A 7065-nucleotide genomic window follows, 5' to 3' on the forward strand; every position below is an offset into this window, starting at 1 on the left:
ATGTCCGTGTTGTGAAAGGATCAATTATAGGTGATCTGCAAACGAGACATGGGACAAATTGCACGCATCTCAGGATAAAATGTATCACAACAAATGGCGGCTTTTGCATGAGGCAGACGAAATCACAGTGACGTCAATATCCGGTCACAATCAATGGAGCGACGCACAATTTTATTACGGAACTGCATGTCACGCACAAGTCGTCTGTCGTCAAGAGTAGACATACTAATGTCTGCTATAGGAGAGAATCATAGTTAGAGTCAGGGTCAGAGTCAGAATCGTAGTGAGAGAGAACCATAAAAACGACGGTGACCAATATAGCTATCATACAATCTATCATACAGTATGCGTACGAACTCACGGTGAACATTTCCGATTCGATTCGAATAGCTAACGGAGATGTCATTCCAGGCGACTGCAGCGAACTCGAGGCGTGGTCTCACGAAAGCACAGTAAAGAGTGCGCATACACTCGTATCGACGAAATTTTCTTGTTAACCTAGAAATAACACCAATATGTCTCAACGCGCGCAAAACAAATGAACACACATGCAACCTGAAATCTGGCTTTGAGTCAACAATAACACCAAGGTCTCGCACATGAGCAGCACGAGATATTTTTCCGCCAAGAGTGTAATTAAACATAACTGTGTCGTACTTTCTAGTAAGAGACAAAACAGAAGTTTTCTTAGTGTTCAATTTAAGCCTATTCATCAATTAAGCACAATTTCTCGATGTTGCCAATGTCTGCTTGCAAACCGCGGCAGTCCTCTAAATTCTCAATCTTACAGAATGATGTTAAATCATCTGCAAAAAACAAAACCCTCGAGTTCATAACATGTTGCGGCAAATCAGTGATAAAAACTAGAAACAACAAATGCCCAAGGTTGGGGCCTTGAGGCACTCCCAATGATGATACAATTTCGTCGGACACACAGCCTGAAAATCTGACCAGATTTCGACGGCTGCCAAGGTAGCTTTTGAGCCATTTGCAGTACACAGGAATAGTCCGTATTTTTCACTCGTAATTAGACGTACTTCATGTGAAACTGTCGATCCAAGGCCTTAGTCATGTCAAAGTAGATTGTGTCTACCTGACTGCGATTAAACACTTGAGGCCCACTGTATCTGAGAAAGGCGCATAAATTTGATTCAATGGGTCGTCCTTTTAAAAACCGTGTTGCAAAGACGAGATTTGTTTGTTTCAAATATGAACTCACGCGTTCGTACATAACCATTTCAAAAGCTTTAGCGAAACAACAAATAAGTGACACTGGTCGAAAGTTATTCACATCACCAGCATAGCCGGATTTGAATGCAGGAACAACTATAGGACAGCTTCCAACGGCAAGGAAAAGTATCAATGCGCAAATATAAACAAATACATATAAGTGTGACTAAAATGTCAGCGCATCCTTTGATTATGAAACTGGGAACTTCATCGAGACCTATTGAAAGTTTTGGCTTAAGCTTCTGAATCACCGATAAAGCCTCATGTTCATCGACACTTTCGTACACTATAAGCAGTGACTGCTGTCATCAAGGGTGATAACAAAAGTTGTGCTGTTGGGGCGCACAAAGCAAGAACTAAAGGTGCCAGCAAAAGCATGCATCTTGCGGTTTGAAGCAAATACTGTCGTGCATCTTCAGCACAGAAGCACTGACCTTATCTTTACTTTGCTGCCGCACAAAAGGCCAAAAGGAGTTCGGTTCTTTCTTGAAGTTCTCTTCAAGAAGTTTATGGTATTTAGCTTCATCGCGTACAATAAGGTTTTTTTACAATTTGTCTACATAATGAACATCTTTCGCACCAATATTAACTGTCAGATTTTATGTACAGTTTGTGATACTGCTGTTTTTTCCTCAAATAGTGTCTCAAATCGCAAGAAAACCAGTAAGGGAATCTAGACTTCCTCGGATGACAACGCTGTATATATTTTTTCATGAATCCTTGTACAAGTGATGTTAGTAGCTCAACGGATGTGTCAACATTCCTGTTCTCAAAGAATCGAGACCAGTCATAGTTGTGAAGCTCAATGTACAGCCCAAGGTAATCGGCGTAAGCGTACCTAAATTTTTCTGGTTTGAGTTCACGCATTCGACGAGAAGACAAAAAGAATGACATAGTAAACGGGCAATAAAACTTATCCACGAGAACAAGAGAATCGCGCACCGCTTGAATCTCAATAACAGGCACGTTAGATATAATTAGATCTAAAATGTTACCAGCCCAGCTCTTCATCGTGTTATATTGACGCAACCCATGAAAGTTAACAAAATTGATGAGACATCCGGCTTCTTATAGTACGGCTGTGCAGTCGCTTTTGACCAAACCAGATGCCCATTCGACTTTAGGAAGATAAACGTCCTCGTAAATGTGAACCTTGTACTTTGGGTAATCAATTTTATGCCCAATATCCAAGAATTTATTCGTGAGAACGTTAGGACTCGAATTAGGCAGAAAATAATAACAGCCAATGAGACAGTGTGATTTGTCACTTGTTTGAATTTCCAACTACGCACATTCATCGCATGTCTCCAGTTCTTGCCTTCTAAGTGCACCTAATGCAGAATGGCATGCTGTCAGAACTCCACCACCGTATCTAACCTGGTCAGAGTAAATTCTGTCGGCTCTGAAAACAGCATACTCATCTGAGAAATAAGAGGCGCTCGTACACGATGAGTTTAACCATGCATGTTTCCGTCAGCCACATAATATCATGCTCACATTGGTATGCATTCGTGAAGAACAGCTCACTTTTGGTGCGAAGCCCTCTCGTGCTTTGATAATATAACCTAACTTCCTGTGCCATTTTCAGACGAAGTTGGAGCACTGTTAGAATCACTAAAGTCTCGTGAGGACCACAGGCTTCCATAGAAGGGGCGAAATACGCAACCCTCAGGCTACACTTCAGGTTTGTTGACAAGTTCTAACAAATGCTCATCCAGAGAGACGTAGAAGGAACAAGACGTATCATTCCTAGTTTTCAGTCTTGTACACGTAACCACCTTGTCACCCGCTATATCCGCCGAAAGTTTCTGTATGTCCGACGCTGTTGTAGTGTGGTTGAGGCGAGAAACAAATAAACTTTTTCCGCTGGTAGGTTGGCATGGACTGCTTACCTGTGGCAAACGTCGATCGAGGCCGTGATGACTGGCTCACCGCTTTAGAAGAGCGTTGGAAAAGAGTGCGCTGGTGCTGAGCAGGAGGCTTCGGTGGGGCGCCAGAATTCGTGGCAGCGAGGTTTGTCGCCAACGCGCAGTCGCGACATTCCGAAGAGTCGGAGAGCGAGCGCTCATCCCGGTGGGCGGTTCGCAGCTGAACAGATGCACTCAGGCAACTCACAGCTTCATGCAGGAGCGCATTTTCCGCTCGAAGCTGTCACACCTCAGCGGCCAAGGCATTCATTCGATCAGCCATTGTTTACATCGCCTGAACAACACTAGATGAAGCGCTGAAGGAAGCCGCGTCTTGAAGATCGGGGGAAGACATAGGTTCCTCGGGGGGCGTGATTGTGCAGCCGGTATTGCAGATAATCTCTGTGGACGAAGGATCGGGCCGGTTCACACACTGAACACATTTGTACTTGCTGGTTCCGGATTCCACGAGGATATCGTATTCATCGGCCTAGAAGCCGCTCTTTTCGGGTATGAGCCTTGCAACGAGCCCCTTATGTAATGCGTCTTAAATGAAAAAAAAAAGAAATAAGGAAAGGAAGGAAGAAAGAAAGAAAAAAAGAAAGACCGCGAAATTGAGAACTGCCTGGGCAAGAGGATTAGAAAAAAATATGACAAGCAATATACAGAGAGAGACAGAGCGAAGTAGCAGTGAAAAGAAAAAAAAAAACGTAGGGTTAAGTGGGTACATGGCGATATTCAAGAATTAGATTTTCAGCAGAGGTGTAAACATTCCTGTTATTCTGACCGAACGCGGATCGAGGCACTAGAATAAAGGTCTTGTTCATGCAAACTGCCTTAAGACTTCGTCCTTAGCCTTAAAATGATAATCGTTGGCATAATAGCAACATTACGAACAAGAAAAATATCAATGGTTTCGGGTTCACTGCGTTGTGAGCACATAGAGAAGGTCGTAACTTCTGTGCCGATAGAAATGTAGGGTGCACATGCTCCGATTGTGTAATGGAAACCAGACGCTGCTCGAGGTGCATGTGTATTCGTTATACGGGCCCTGGAGCTATAGCACCAGCTTCTGTTTGGACGTTCGAACAGCGAAATTTCCGGATAAAATCGAATACAGAATATTCGAGAAAAAGAAAAGGTTTGAATATTGAATCGAATATCGAATACTTTCTCGTTTCTAAACAAATTGATGTACTGTAATATTTGCGAGGAATCTATTTGTTAGAAAAATAATGCTTGTTTACAACATTTGATACATGCAGCAGCCGTTTACAACTGCAAGTCCTGTCAATCGACGGGCTTGCGAATTTAAAAATACCGCTGAAATGGGATGATATCTGGGGCACCATGAGAATTGAAAGTAATGAAACAAAGAAACAGCAGGACACCAAATGCGGGTAAAGTTTTTTCTTCGTTGAAGGGGGGAAAGATAGTGAACTAAGGGATACAGAACAGCACATCATTCTGAACAGACCGAGGCAAGGTGGGAGTAAATACATAATAAATTGCGTTGCCTCAATCAAGACAACAAATCTGCAGTCATTATTTAAAGGGGAGGCTGTTGCATGACTGAAAGGTACTGAAAACGAGTCCTCAGGCTCCGTGTGTTTGCTCAAGACCGGCGCCTCTGCACAACAACCACCGCTCTCAAGCAGCAGAATCATTCAGAACAGTCTCTTATCTTATCTCTCTCTCTCTCTCTCTCTGTGTGTGTTATATATTATCAAACTTTAAAAATAGACTGGTACGCCTTAGACAAATGAGATCAAGTGTATGCTGTCCGTAGTCGTATTGAGTTAATCAGACAATTTTCGAAGATTGATTAGCTAAGTTTAATTACGCAAAATTTGAAATGTTTGTTTTAGGAAATACATTGTATTTGTTAAGTTGCAGAGCTTGCTCCGAAACGATAAACGAAATGATTTTCATTACGTCATCTTTAACGCGTTTTTATTCCCGGGGCATTGAAAAAATCCCGCGAAGTAAAAAAAAAGAAAACTGACGGAACTGCGTTCTTGCGTGTGTGGATGTCAGTGCTCTCAATCGTGTTTTGAAAAAACGAAGCCCGCATGTCCTAAACCAAATATTTGAAATTTTACATAATTTAACTTAATTAATTATATGTCTAATCACACTTCAAAAAATAATCTGAGTAGATTAAGACGATTACGAACAAAACACTGATTGTCTCATTCGTCTAAGGCCTACCAGACTATATTTAGTGTGTGGTTCTGTAGTTAATTGGTGTATTATGCGCCGTAAACACCGACATTCATATCAGGCCAAATTATAGCAAATCGAGGCAAAATCAGGGACGGGCTAATACTCCGTGCCCAGTCAAAAATATCTGGTGGAAGAATGGAAGGCGCTTTAACCATTCTATAAAGAGATAGTTACAAAGACGAGCCATCTTTTATTGACCAGATTTCCGGTCAAGAAGAACTGAGAACAAATATTCCCTAATCGGGTTACGATAGTGACAGGTATAGGTAATTGACACAATGGGAGATAATGAACTCGGGAATAAAATTTTACGTTGGGAACGCGCGAAAATATGTCGTAATGTTCACGATGCTTGTGCGCTTGTCGCTCATACGATTGTTCCGGGCAAGTTCCTTGTTTCTTAAGCCCGACGGTGGTGCATGTAGCGAAATTACGCCTGTTCAGGTGAATTTCCTGAACAGGCCGATAATACTTGCACGACAAATATATATCGCGAATTAAGTTTCATTCATCATCGTCGTCGTCGTCGTCATCATCATCATCATAATCACCATCCTGTTATGTCCACAGCAGGACGAAGGCATCTCCCTGAGATCTCCAATTACGCCTGTCCTGCGCCAACCGGTGCAACTAGCGCCCACGAATTTCCTAATTTCGTCGCACCACCTAGTCTTATGCCGTCCTCTACAGCCCTTCCCTTCTCTTGGTACCCATTCTGTCACCCTAATGGTCCAATGGTTATATAACCGGTGCATTACATGACCTGCCCTGCTCCATTATTTTCTCGATGTCAATTAGAATGTCGGATACACCCGTTTGCTCTCCGATCCAACGCGTTCTCTTTCTGTCTCCTATAGTTATGCCTAGCATTTTTTGTTTCATCGCTCTTTGCGCGGTCCTTAACTTGTTCTCAAGCTTCTTTGTCAGTCTTCAAGTCTCTGCCTCATATGTCAGCACTGGTAAAATGCACTGATTGTACACCTTCCTTTTCAGTGATGATGGTAAGCTTCCAGTCAGGAGCTGACAAGGTCTGCCGCATGCGATCCAACCCATCCTTATTCTTCGATGAATTTCCTTCTCATGGTCAGGTTTCCCTGTGATTGGTTGACCTAAGTAAACGTACCCCTTCATATACTCTTGAGGCTGACTTGCAATCCTGAACTCTTGTTTCCTTGCCAGGTTTTTCATAATTATGTTTGTCTTCTGCATATTAATATTCAACCCCACTCTTACACTCTCTCTGTTAAGGTGCTCAAACATTTGCTGTAACTCGTCTGCATTCTTACTGAATAGAGCAATGTCATCGGCAAACCGAAGGTTGCTGAGATTTTCGTCGTCGATCCTTACTCCTAAGCCTTCCCAGTTTAATAGCTTGAATACTTCTTCCAAGCACGCAGTGAACAGCATTGGAGACATTGTGTCTCCCTGTCTGACCCCTTTCTTTATAGGTATCTTCATGCTTTTCTTGTGTAGAATTAATGTAGCTGTGGAACCTCTCTAGATATTTCTCAAGGTATTTATGCAAGCGCTCTGTGCTCCTTGATTACGTAATGCCTTTATGACTGCTGGTATCTCTAATGAATCCAATGCCTTTTCGTAATCTATAAAAGCCATATAGAGAGGCTTATCTGCGGATTTCTCGATAACCTGATTAATGACATGGATGTGATCCACTGTAGATTATCCCTTCCTGAAGCCAGCC

Source organism: Dermacentor albipictus, chromosome 3, assembly GCF_038994185.2.
Source record: "Dermacentor albipictus isolate Rhodes 1998 colony chromosome 3, USDA_Dalb.pri_finalv2, whole genome shotgun sequence".
NCBI lineage: Eukaryota > Metazoa > Arthropoda > Arachnida > Ixodida > Ixodidae > Dermacentor > Dermacentor albipictus.